This window comes from Salvelinus namaycush, chromosome 31 (assembly GCF_016432855.1).
Source record: "Salvelinus namaycush isolate Seneca chromosome 31, SaNama_1.0, whole genome shotgun sequence".
Taxonomy (NCBI): Eukaryota; Metazoa; Chordata; class Actinopteri; order Salmoniformes; family Salmonidae; genus Salvelinus; species Salvelinus namaycush.
Genome location: NC_052337.1, coordinates 40,250,101 through 40,263,249, shown reverse-complemented (window position 1 = coordinate 40,263,249; position 13,149 = coordinate 40,250,101). Strand labels below are relative to the sequence as shown.

Sequence of the window (13,149 nt, the reverse complement as noted above, 5' to 3'; positions counted from 1 at the left end):
AGCGGAATCGTTCTTAATCCGCCAAATTACAGGGTACCCTAATCTGCTGACACTGACAAACAACGTTGTCCATATAATAGGCCTACAAGAAGGAGAGACACAAATTGAAGATGACGTCCATCTAAACTGGAGGAGGAAATTATTGTCCAAAAAACAAACTTTTAAGTAACACTGACCCAATAATGATAAATAGTGAATATGAGCAGTGTGCACTCACCGGGGATATTGCCGGTTCTCTCCACTGGTGCCAATAAGACAGGCTCTACTGTTGTTCGCTCAATTAAGTTGAGAATTTGAAACGATTAGTATTTTCATTGTCTTCTCTTTACAGCTATAAACATTTGCTTTCCAAACTATGTTTTCCTGTGATTGTATTTTGAAATATTGTGGTATGCCTGGCTTGGCCTCTCTACTCTTCACAGTCACAACTCAACAATCATCTGCCCAAATCGCGTGCGCTGCCTTTCCTTCTGACTGTAGGCAATACGATTTAAAGAAGGTAATGATCCTCGGTGGCCAAATCATGCTTTAGTAGCCTATTATGAATAATTGTATTTATTTCTGTATAGATGGGAGTAGTTAGCCTATATCATTTGGGTAATTTAATTCAATTCACTTTAGGAAAAGCTTCCCCTAGCCTTATGGATATGCTGCCTATGCTTGCATATTTAAAAACATAACCTGCCAAAATCTAAAGATATAGTCTTTGTGTCACGCCCTGGCCTTAGTATTCTTTGTTTTCTTTATGTTTTTTAGTTAGGTCAGGGTGTGACATGGGGAATGTATGTGTTTTGTAGTGTCTATGGGGTGTTGTATGTGTATGGGGCAGAGTAGAGTATAGTTGTCTAGTTATGTCTATGGCTGCCTAGATTGGTTCTCAATCAGAGACAGCTGTCATTCATTGTCTCTGATTGGGAGCCATATTTAAGGCAGCCATAGGCAGTAGGCTTTTGTGGGTAGTTGTCTATGTTGTACGTTTGTAGCTTGGGTTTGCACTTACGTCTTTAGCTTCACGATCGTTTGTTGTTTTGTAATTGTGTTCGTTACTTGTTTTTTCCTTCTCTAAAATAAAAGAGATGTATTTTGCACACGCTGCGCCTTGGTCCACTCTCTCTCACGAAGACGATCGTGACACTTTGTAACACAGCTAAAGTTGCATAAATATCTCAAAATTAAGCATATAGTAGGACCTCACTCCCTCGGAAATCGTTTGGAGAAAATATCCTTTCTAATTTATTCAGCTATGTTCAGTTGTATTCTTCATACTATAAGATAATATAAAATAATGCCACAGAATTCTAAGCAAATCTTGTCTGCTAAGCAAAGCCCACAGCCATATGGCATAGCCAGATCAGGGCCTAACCAGTGGAGGCTCCTCAGAGGAGGAAGGGGAGGACCATCCTCTTCAGTGAAATTTCATAAAAATAAAAATAGTGAAACATTAAAAAAGTTATCCTTTTTTAGATTAAACTATACTAAATATTCTCATATGTCACCAAATAATTGATTAAAATACACTGTTTTGCAATGAAGGTCTAACTTCAACAGCCCTGTCTGGGGTAGCACCATGGTATAGCCGAAGGACAGCTAGCTTCCGTCTTCCTCTGGCTACATTGACTTCAATACAAAACTTAGGAGGCTCGTAGGCCTCACCCCCTTCCATTGACATACATGGTAATTATGACCACTCCCGGAGGACGTTCTCCAACCAATCAAAGCTTTTGCAGTATGAAATAACATGTTGTTATCCAGAGAATGAACCTAGTGAGTTGTATTGGGATTGTGCCACAGAGCATTATGGGGGTTCTATGTGTTGAGAGGCTTGGTGACATTGTTGCATAGAGATTTTTGGGATATTATTCAATTCAAATTAGTTTTTTCAAATTACAGGAGATGGTGGAGGTATATTATACATTGTTTTCTTGGTTTTAGAACTTATTGTGCCCAGTTAGTGCAATTTATTTAAATTTGCCTTGAGGAATGTTTCTTGGGATACTTTCAGAGGGCGAGATGCGCAGTCTGTTTGACTTCGTGAATTTTGAGATGTCTGAGTTGTCCAAACCTCGTTGTCCAAACCTACGATGGCGCAGCTGTAATGGATTGTATCTGCTGTTTGTGTTTACAGCTAAGTCCCCTCCTGTTCCCTGATTTAAGAGGTGATGACCACTCCACTCCACTACCATTGTCAACTCTCTCCTGACATGAACTGAAGCCACATCTCATATGCCCAACTCATCCACTGGCACAATGAACGCTTCCCCTCAAAGAACTGTGAGTACCCCTATCAATTTTCTCTCATTCCTGTATGTAGAGTCAATCACATACACAAACACAATCACATTATTACACATCAATGATTTTACTCCTTGCTTGGACTAACTCATTCTTAGTTGGTGCTTGCCTACGGAGCTGTGAGGGGAACGGCACCTCCGTACCTTCAGGCTCTGATCAGGCCCTACACCCAAACAAGGGCACTGCGTTCATCCACCTCTGGCCTGCTCGCCTCCCTACCTCTGAGGAAGTACAGTTCCCGCTCAGCCCAGTCAAAACTGTTCGCTGCTCTGGCACCCCAATGGTGGAACAAACTCCCTCACGACGCCAGGTCAGCGGAGTCAATCACCACCTTCCGGAGACACCTGAAACCCCACCTCTTTAAGGAATACCTAGGATAGGATAAAGTAATCCTTCTAACCCCCCCCCTTAAAAGATTTAGATGCACTATTGTAAAGTGGCTGTTCCACTGGATAGCATAAGGTGAATGCACCAATTTGTAAGTCGCTCTGGATAAGAGCGTCTGCTAAATGACTTAAATGTAAATGTAAATGTAGTTCTTTTGTCTAACTGTGTAGTGTGTTGTGTTATTGTTTTTTGTCTTCCCAGTCAAATCCTGTCCTGCACTGGTCAAGCCTCTGAACACCTCAACTCATGCCTCATACCCTCATTCAATCACTGCTGTGATCCCTTTCCAACACAGTTTAAGTAGCCCTCTCATTCCCTTTCCCATAATATTTGACTATAAATGTCTTTTTTAAATGCTTTAGGTTAACATAATTAGTCTTTGACGATTTTTGAAACACACTTTGTCGTCTATACCATCCTCCTCAATTTTTCGGGTCACCAGCCGCCACTGGGCCTAACATAAGGACAACTCAGAATATGCTATGTTGTTCTTCTGAAATAGGCTACATTTTCTTCATATCATGTTTCTTTAGACCTGTCTAAAATAAATAGACCTGTCTAAAATAAATGCTGTAGGCTATATTAAATTGATTTGACTTTTTAAAATGTAGATGTTCAAATGGTCTGCATCAGGGGCTTGTAGGTTAGGAGATCCTGAACGTGTTTATGGTAATAGATTATGGTAATTAACGGTCAATTACCATGAGACCGGCAGATATTTGCATGACAATCACGGGCTGACAAAATGTCATGACCGCCACAGCCCTAGTTTCAGCCCAATGGCAGCCCTGCCACTTGGTTTGGTATAAAGCTGAGGGATGGAACTGGGAGAATACGAGCACTCTTAAAGTCATAGGACAGTTTTTTACTAATATATAACTTGATTACTGCTTTTTCTCTACCGTATCTCAATATTTTATTGCGCATCCTGATAGTCTTACTATGTTTTATGTCTTATTGTGTCTTTCTAGATTGTTACAATGGTGGAGCAACACCTCTTGTTTGTGGTAGTATCTCTAAGAAAATCATGTGTTTTAATGCAATGATCGCATCTTGAGAGCTTCTAACATAATACAACACACTGAGGCAACTGACCCAAATGCACCGTGTAAAAAGCCAATAGCTCTACCTCCGTCCAAGGAGAAAAACAGAACGAGACAATGACTTAAGGGAACATCTCTTTCAGATGAATGAGGATGAGAGCAGGCACACATATACCACATACTGTGCACAGTCTTGTTTGCAGCTTGAAAGGAGCCGCCGGTTGAGTGCCAAGACTAATTTAACGACTCTATTCTGATTAGCCATCTCCCTTACTATATTTAGACACCATCAAATGCAAATACGGTCCTGTGTTTAATGAAAATCCACAAATCCATCCCTACTGTATTTGTTGGTGTACTGAATCTAACAAACTCCTTCCTGTTATGAAGTTGAACCATCCAAGCACAACAATAGATGTGTACACAATCTTGAGACCTCAGCAGGACAGAACAGATTCGAAGATTCAAACTCTCTTTGTGCTTAGTTCCTGCACTGACCACTTTGACGGCCTCACACCAGGGAGCCTGTAAGATTAGGCCCTTATCTCAAAAGACAAAGCAAAGAAAATCAATACGTGCTGAGAGCACAGTTCTAAACACTGTGACTGAGGGTCTTCACCCTGTATCGGTAGAAAGTAGCCAAACTTTTGGTCAGAAGTTTGGGTACATGGTACTTTGAGGTGTATCTCAAGTGTATTCATAGAGGAAGCAGATTAGAAGGCCCGGATAATAAAGAGCTGCCGGGATTTTCCATGCATCGTCAGGACAGAGAAGCTACTTCTGGAAAGTGTCTCCAGTATTTGTCAATAACAGCTGGTGTGCGATGTCTAATAATAAAGAAGTCTCGAGGTATTGCTCGCCTGAGGTAGAGTACCTTATGATAAGCTGTAGACCACACTATCTACCGAGAGAGTTCTCATCTATATTATTCCTAGCCATTTATTTACCACCACAAACCGATGCTGGCACTAAGACCGCACTCTACCACCTGTACAAGGCCATAAGCAAACAAGAAAATGCCTATCCAGAAGCGGCGCTCCTAGTGGCCGAGGAGCGCCGCTTCGTCTGCAGGCAAACTTAAATCCGTTTTACCTCATTTCTACCAGCATGTCACATGTGCAACCAGATGAAAAAAACTCCACCTTTACTCCACATACAAAGCTCTCCCTTGCCCTCCATTTGGCAAATCTGACCATAATTCTATCCTCCCGAATCCTGCTTACAAGCAAAACCAAAAACAGGAAGTACTAGTGACTCGCTCAATACGGAAGTGGTCAGATGACACGGATGCTACGCTACAGGACTGTTTTGCTAGCACAGACTGGAATATGTTCTGGGATTCATCCAATGGCTCTCCAGCCAACGAGAGCATACAGGTCGCTGTGGGGGGAAGTATATGGGGCTTTGGTGACAAAACGGATGCACTGTGATAGACTACATCCAGTTTGCTGAGTAGAGTGTTGGAGGCTATTTTGTAAATGACATCGCCGAAGTCAAGGATCGGTAGGATAGTCAGTTTTACGAGGGTATGTTCGGCAGCATGAGTGAAGGAGGCTTTGTTGCGAAATAGGGAGCTGATTCTAGATTTCATTTTGGATTGGAGATGCTTAATGTGAGTCTGAAAGGATAGTTTACAGTCTAGCCAGACACCTAGGTATTTATAGTTGTCCACATATTCTAGGTCAGAACCGTCCAGAATAGTGATGCTACTAAAATTTGATTTGATTTGATTTGCTAGATGGGCGGGCAGGTGCGGGCAGCGATCGGTTGTAGAGCATGCATTTAGTTTTACTTGCATTTAAGAGCATTTGGAGGCCACGGAAGGAGAGTTGTATAGCATTGAAGCCCGTCTGGAGGTTTGTTAACACAGTGTCCAAAGAAGGGACATAAGTATACTGAATGGTGTCGTCTGCGTAGAGGTGGATCAGAGAATCACCAGCAGCAAGAGCGACATCATTGAGGTATATAGAGAAAAGAGTCGGCCTGAGAATTGAACCCTGTGGCAACCCCATAGAGACAGCCAGAGGTCCGGACAACAGGCCCTCCGATTTGACACACTGAACTCTGTCTGAGAAGTAGTTGGTGAACCAGGCGAGGCAGTCATTTGAGAAACCAAGGCTGTTGAGTCTGCGATAAGAATGCAGTGATTGACAGAGTCGAAAGCCTTGGCCAGGTCGATGAATATGGCTGCACAATATTGTCTTTTATCGATGGAGGTTATGATATCATTTAGGACCTTGAGCGTGGCTGAGGTGCACCCATGACCAGCTCGGAAACCAGATTGCATAGTGGAGAAGGTACGGTGGGATTCGAAATGGTCGGTGATCTGTTTGTTAACTTTGCTTTCAAAGACCTTGGAAAGGCAGGGTAGGATAGATATAGGTCTGTAACAGTTTGAGTCTAGAGTGTCTCCCCCTTTGAAGAGGGGGATGACCGCGGCAGATTTCCAATCTTTGGGGATCTCAGACGATACGAAAGAGAGGTTGAACAGGCTAGTAATAGGGGTTGAACAATTGCGGTGGATAATTTTAGAAAGAGAGGGTCCAGATTGTCTTGCCCAGCTGATTTGTAGGGGGTCCAGATTTTGCAGCTCTTTCAGAACATTCAGCTATCTGCATTTGGGTGAAGGAGAAATGGCGGAGGCTTGGGAAAGTTGCTGTGGGGGGTGGAGAGCTGTTGAAAGGGGTAGGGGTAGCCAGGTGGAAAGCATGGCCAGCCATAGAAAAATGCTTATTGAAATTCTCGATTATCGTAGATTTATCGGTGGTGTTTCCACAGTGTTTCCTAGCCTCAGTGCAGTAGGCAGCTGGGAGGAGGTGCTCTTATTCTCCATGGACTTTACAGTGTCCCAGATGTTTTTGGAGTTTGTGCTACAGGATGCAAATTTCTGTTTGAAAAAGCTAGCCTTTGCTTTCCTAACTGCCTGTGTATATTGGTTCCTAACTTCACTAAAAAGTTGCATATCGCGGGGGCTATTCGAGGCTAATGCAGAACGCCACAGGATGTTTTTGTGCTGGTCAAGGGCGTGAAACAAGGGCTATATCTGTTCTTAGTTCTACATTTTTTGAATGGGGCATGCTTATTTAAGATGGTGAGGAAAGCACTTTTAAAGAATAACCAGGCATCCTCTACTGCCGGAATGAGGTCAATATCCTCCCAGGATACCCGGGCCAGGTCGATTAGAAAGGCCTGCTCGCTGAAGTGTTTTAGGAAGCGTTTGACAGTGATGAGGGGTGGTCGTTTGACGCAGGCAATGAGGCAGTGATCGCTGAGATCATGGTTGAAGACAGCAGAGGTGTATTTAGAGGGCAGGTTGGTCAGGATGATATCTATGAGGGTGACCGTGTTTACGGATTTAGGGTTGTACCTGGTAGGTTTCATGATAATTTGTGTGAGATTGAGGGCATCTAGTTTAGATTGTAGGATGTGGTGTTAAGCATGTCCCAGTTTAGGTCGTCTAACAGTACAAACACTGAAGATAAATGGGGGGGGGGGGGGGGGGGGGGCAATTAATTCACATATGGTGTCCAGGGCACAGCTGGGGGCTGAGGGGGGTCTATAACAAGCGGCAACAGTGAGAGACTTATTTCTGGAAAGGTGGATTTTTAAAAGTAGAAGCTCGAACTGTTTGAGCACAGACCTGGATAGCATGACAGAACTTCGCAGGCTGTCTCTGCAGTAGATTGCAACTCCACCCCCTTTGCCAGTTATATCTTGGCCGAAAATGTTGCAGTTGGTGATGAAAATTTCTGCATTTTTGGTGGCCTTCCTAAGCCAGAATTCAGACATGGCTAGGACATCAGGGTTGGCGGAGTGTGCTAAAGCAGTGAAAAAAACAAACTTAGGGAGGAGGCTTCTGATGTTAACATGCATGAAACCAAGGCTTTTACGGTTACAGAAGTCAACAATGATAGCGCCTGGGGAATAGGGGTGGAACTGGTGGCTACAGGGTCTGGGTTAACCTCTACATCACCAGAGGAACAGAGGAGGAGTAGGATAAGGGTAAGGCTAAAGGCTATAAGAACTGGTCGTCTAGTGTGTTGGGGACAGAGAATAAAAGGAGTAGATTTCTGGGTGTGGTAGAATAGATTCAAGGCATAATGTACAGACAAGGGTATGGTAGAATGTGAGTACAGTGGAGGTAAACCTATGTGTTGTGTGACGATGAGAGAGGTTTTGTCTCTGGAGGCATCAGTTAACCTAGGTGATACTCTGCATGTGTGTGGGGTGGGACGAAAGAGCTATCTAAGGCATTTTGAGCGGGACTGAGGGCTCTACAGTGAAATAAAACAATAAAAACTAGCCAAGACAGCAATAGACAAGGCATATTGACATTAAAGGCATTAAGCAATCACAGGTGTTGATCAGGAGAGCTAAGACAACAATGGGTAAATGGCAATGAATAGGCAGAGGGGGTCAGTTAGGTACATACAGGAACTGAGTTCGAGGCTTGGGCCGGCAGGTAAACAAAATGAGGTACCATGTTATTGAAACAGTCCAGGGGGCATCAGCTGTGTAGGCGAGTGATCATAGGGTCAAAAGAGCAGCAATAGGTGAGTCAGGGTACGGTTCGGTAGTCACTACTACACTAGGCGAGCAGGGGACACAGCGTTCAGAAAAGCTAGTGGGCCGGGACTAGTAGATGGGTCTTCGGCGATATCGTAACAGAATAGCCTGTTGAGACCACATCGGGCGATCACGTCGGCAGTACAGTCGTGATGGATCGGCGGGGCTCCGTGTCGACAATAAAGGGTCCAGGCCAATTGGCAAAGGAGGTATTGTAGCCCTAGAATTAGCGGGTATATGGGCCTAGCTCGAGGCTAGCTGGTGCTTGCTTCGGGACAGAGGCGTTAGCTAACAGTAGCCACTCGTTTGCAGCTAGCTAATTGCGATGATCCGGAGCAATGATACTGTGTAATGATCTAGAGCGGCAGGAATCCGGAGAATACCACCTCAGTCATTGGCTTCATCAATAAGTGCATCGCCGACGTCGTCCCCACAGTGACCATACGTACACATCTCAACCAGAAGCCATGGATTACAGGCAACATCCACATCGAGTTAAAGGCTAGAGCTGCCTCTTTCAAGTAGCGGGACACTAATCCAGACACTTATAAGAAATCCTACTACGCCCTCAGACGAACCATAACAGGCAAAGCGTCAATATAGGATGAAGATTGAATCCTATTACGCCGGCTCTGACGCTCGTCGGATGTGGCGGGGCTTGAAAACTATTACGGACTACAAAGGGAAACCCAGCCACGAGCTGCCCAGTGACGCAAGCCTACCAGATGAGCAAAATGCCTTTTATGCTTGCTTCGAGGCAAGCAACACTGAACCATGCATGAGGACACCAGCTGTTCCGGGACGACTGTGTGAGCAATGTCTTTAAACAGGTCAACATTCACAAAGCTGCGGGGCCAGACGGATTACCAGGACGTGTACTCAAAGCATGCGCGGACCAACTGGCAAGTGTCTTAACTGACATTTTCAACCTCTACCTGACCAAGTCTGTAATACCTATATGTTTCAAGCAGACCACGAAAGTCCTTGTGCCCAAGGAAGCGAAGGTAACCTCCCTAAATGATTACCGCACCGTAGCACTCACGTCGGTAGCCATGAAGTGCTTTGAAAAGCTGGTCATGGCTCACATCAACAGCATCATCCCGAACACCCCAGACCCACTCCAATTCTCATACCGCCCCAACAGATCCACAGATGACGCAATCTCAATCGCACTCCACATTGCCCTTTCCCACTTGGACAAAAGAAACACCTATGTGAGAATGCTGTTCATTGACTACAGCTCAGTGTTCAACACCATAGTGCCCTCAAAGTTCATCACTAAGCTAAGGACCCTGGGACTAAACACCTCCCTCTGCAACTGGATCCTGTACTTCCTGACGGGCCGCCACCAGGTGGTAAGGGTAGGCAACAACATGTCTGCCACGCTGATCCTCAACACTGGGGACCCTCATGGGTGCGTGCTTAGTCCTCTCCTGTACTCCCTGTTCACCCATGACTGCGTGGCCAAACTCGGCTCCAACGTCATCATTAAGTTTGCTGATGACACAACAGTGGTAGGCCTGATTACCGACAACAATGAGACAGCCTATAGGGAGGAGGTCGGAGACCTGGCAGTGTGTTGCCAGGATAACAACCTCTCACTCAATGTGAGCAAGACAAAGGAGCTGATCGTGGACTACAGGAAAAGGCGGGCCGAACAGGCCTCCATTAACATCGATTGGGCTGTAGTGGAGCGAGTCGAGGGTTTCAAGTTCCATTGTGTCCACATCACCAACAAACTATAATGGTCCAAACACATCAAGACAGTCGTGAAGAGGGCATGACAACACCTTTTCCCCCTCTGGAGACTGAAAAGATTTGGCATGGGTCACCAGACCCTCAAAAAGTTCTACAGCTGCACCATCAAGAGCATCCTGACCGGTAGCATCACCGCTGGCAACTGATTGGCATCTACAGAGGGTAAGTGCATACGGCCCAGTACATCACTGGGGCCAAGCTTCCTGACATCCAGGACCTATATACTAGGTGGTGTAAGAGGAAACCCGCAAAATTGTCAGACAATAGACTTTTCTTTCTGCTACCGCATGGCAAGCAGTACCGGAGCGCCAAGTCTAGGACCAAAAGGCTCCTAAACAGCTTCTACCCTCAAGCCATAAGACTGCTGAACAATTCATCAAATGGCCACCTGGACTATTTACATTGACCCATCCCCGCACATTGACTCGAACTGGTACCCCCTGTGTTGTTATTTTATTGTTACTTTTTAATAATTTTTTACTTGAGTTTATTTGGTAAATATTTTCTTAACTCTTTCTTGAACTGCATTGTTGGTTAAAGAAACTCTTAAGGATCCGCCCCTTTTTTTAAATGTTCATCTAAAATGGCATACCCAATTCTAACTGCCTGTAGCTCAGGCCCTGAAGCAAGGATATGCATATTCTTGGTACCATTTGAAAGGAAACACTTTGAAGTTTGTGGAAATGTGGGACTGTAGGTGAATATAACACATTAGATCTGGTAAAAGATAATACGAAGAAAAAAACAACCGTTCTTTTGTATTTTTTTTGTACCATCATCTTTGAAATGCAAGAGAAAGGCCATAATGTATTATTCCAGCCCAGGTGCAATTTAGATTTTGGCCACTAGATGGCAATAGTGTATGTGCAGCATTTTAAACTGATCCAATGAACCATTGTATGTCTGTTCAAAATCTTGTATCAAGACTGCCCAAATGTGCCTAATTTGTTTATTTATAACTTTTCATGTTCAAAATTTAGCACTCTCCTCAAACAATAGCATGGTATTCCTTCACTGTAATAGCTACTGTAAATTGGAAGGTGCAGTTAGATTAACAAGAATGTAAGCTTTCTGCCAATATCAGATATGTCTATGTCGGAAATGTTCTTGTTACTTACAACCTCATGCTAATCGCATTAGCCTACTTTAGCTCAACCATCCCGTGGAAGGGACACCGATCCCGAAACCAGATCTAAACGAGGCCAAATCAGAAAGTCGCCTTTTAAGCTTGCAGTGTACATGAGGGAATGCCAAGTTGGCTGTCAATTAGCCAAACAATAGACCAAACAACATTGATTATTTATCTAGAGTAGTTGCTGGGGAACAGCCAAACCACAAGGCTCACTTGTGTAGAAACTATAGTATACTAATGAATGAATGAACATTTCTGTAAATGTGAATTTACACCACTTCAGTGAAGTAAATTCAAATCTGCTAAATGGTACTACATACAAGTAAAACCAACATCAACTGGTCTCCTGCATGTCTTCATTTATGCCCTGGCGACCCTAAAGTTGTGGCTCTATGCCTAGAAGACGCAGGCAGAAAAATATCCCACAAGCCTTACAGACCCTTTCTATAAAGGTCATGACTAACCTTCCCAACACCACACTCAACACTGGCTCTAACTGACCGTGCTGATGACGGGAAGAGATTGTCCTTTGTACTAATTTGGGAGAGACTGTCCATTGTACTGATTAAGGATAACTACTAATTAAGGCTAGTAATTAGTCTACTGGACTGTCTCCTTGCCGGAGAGGGTGTATACCCCCGGCAGGTCCAACCAAGCCAGACAGGTCAAAGGTTAGTAGGCGGACAAAGCAGTCCCTGGCCCTCCAGGTTGGGGATTGTGCATGGGGCTAACTCCCCCACCACCTAAAAAAATGACTTGTTACATGAACCTTTACTAAAGAAAAAAACAGACTGGATCAAAGGCAACAACCTGGTGGAGATATTCTCAAGTCTGTGAATTAAGGTTAAAGTCTACTAGTACTAAATGCATTAAAGTCAAATCTGTCTGGTCAGTGTTTAAGGTTATTAGATGGTGGACCATTAGATTGGCACAACACTTTGGAGTGAGAAGACTGAATTAGAATATTTTATTGGATTCATATTCATCAATATGCAAGAGGTTGGTAAAAAACGTAATTACGAATGCAACAAAAATAATGTCAAACAAGCATAGTATTTCAATCAAATAGGCTTGTAATAATTGTAATAGGCTTAGTTTGAGATGTGGTTATTATTCACAGTTTATTTTTGGGCTGTCTCAGCGCTTCAAATGTAAAAATAACAATTTCTCCAATCAATTATGTGTTTATAATGCGGTGCATTTTACTTTGCACAGTGGATTAGTTTCAGCATGTCTTTGATTGAGTTACATAATTCTTTATTTGAATTGGATCTCCATGAGCTGACACCTTGGCAACCACTAGTCTTCCTGGTAAATCAAATCAAACTTTATTTGTCACATGCGCCGAATTCAACAGGTGTAGTACTATCAAGCCCTTTTAAGAAATGCTAGCGGCCAAGACTGAATTCAAACACGAGTTGGTTTCGGTGTGTGGTTTGATGTGGGTGTCTCTTGTGTGTTCGCAGATGGGGAGAGCTATCCAAATTATTTAGCCAATTAGCTTCAGCTAGCTGGTGTGCGACTATGGCAAAATTGGTTTGACTTTGGATAGCCTATCTCCGGGGCAAGTTACGGACCGTCAACAAATTACACAATGTAAATTAGACAATGTTTTCATGTTGCACACCTTTTAGTTTTCTCATTAAATGCTTTCAATATTTGTATATGAATTTCTACAATTTATAGTTGGTTTAAGGTTTTTAAGTCATTGAAATTTGGAGCACTTGGAATTTTTATATTGTCCCATGTACATTGTGTAATTTAACAATGGTCCCTAACTAGCCCCATAGAGATATTCAAACTCAACCCAAATTTACCACAGACATTACGATTAGGTCAGGTGCAGCTGCACTCTGAATTTGATAATTACTTGTGTGCTGCCAGCTGTGGGCAGAATTGAAACAAACCCAACCTTAATTTACATTGTGAGGCAGTCACGACCAAAAGTCTCACAAAACTCTTGTTTTGGAC

The 13,149-nt window shown here is 43.6% G+C and overlaps 1 protein-coding gene across 2 annotated transcripts in view; it reads right to left on the bottom strand.

Moving 5' to 3' along the window:
• Positions 1-13,149, bottom strand: part of LOC120025911 (alpha-mannosidase 2-like) — a 68,878-nt gene that overhangs the window by 34,227 nt on the left and 21,502 nt on the right. The gene's annotated exons all lie outside the window — the stretch shown is intronic.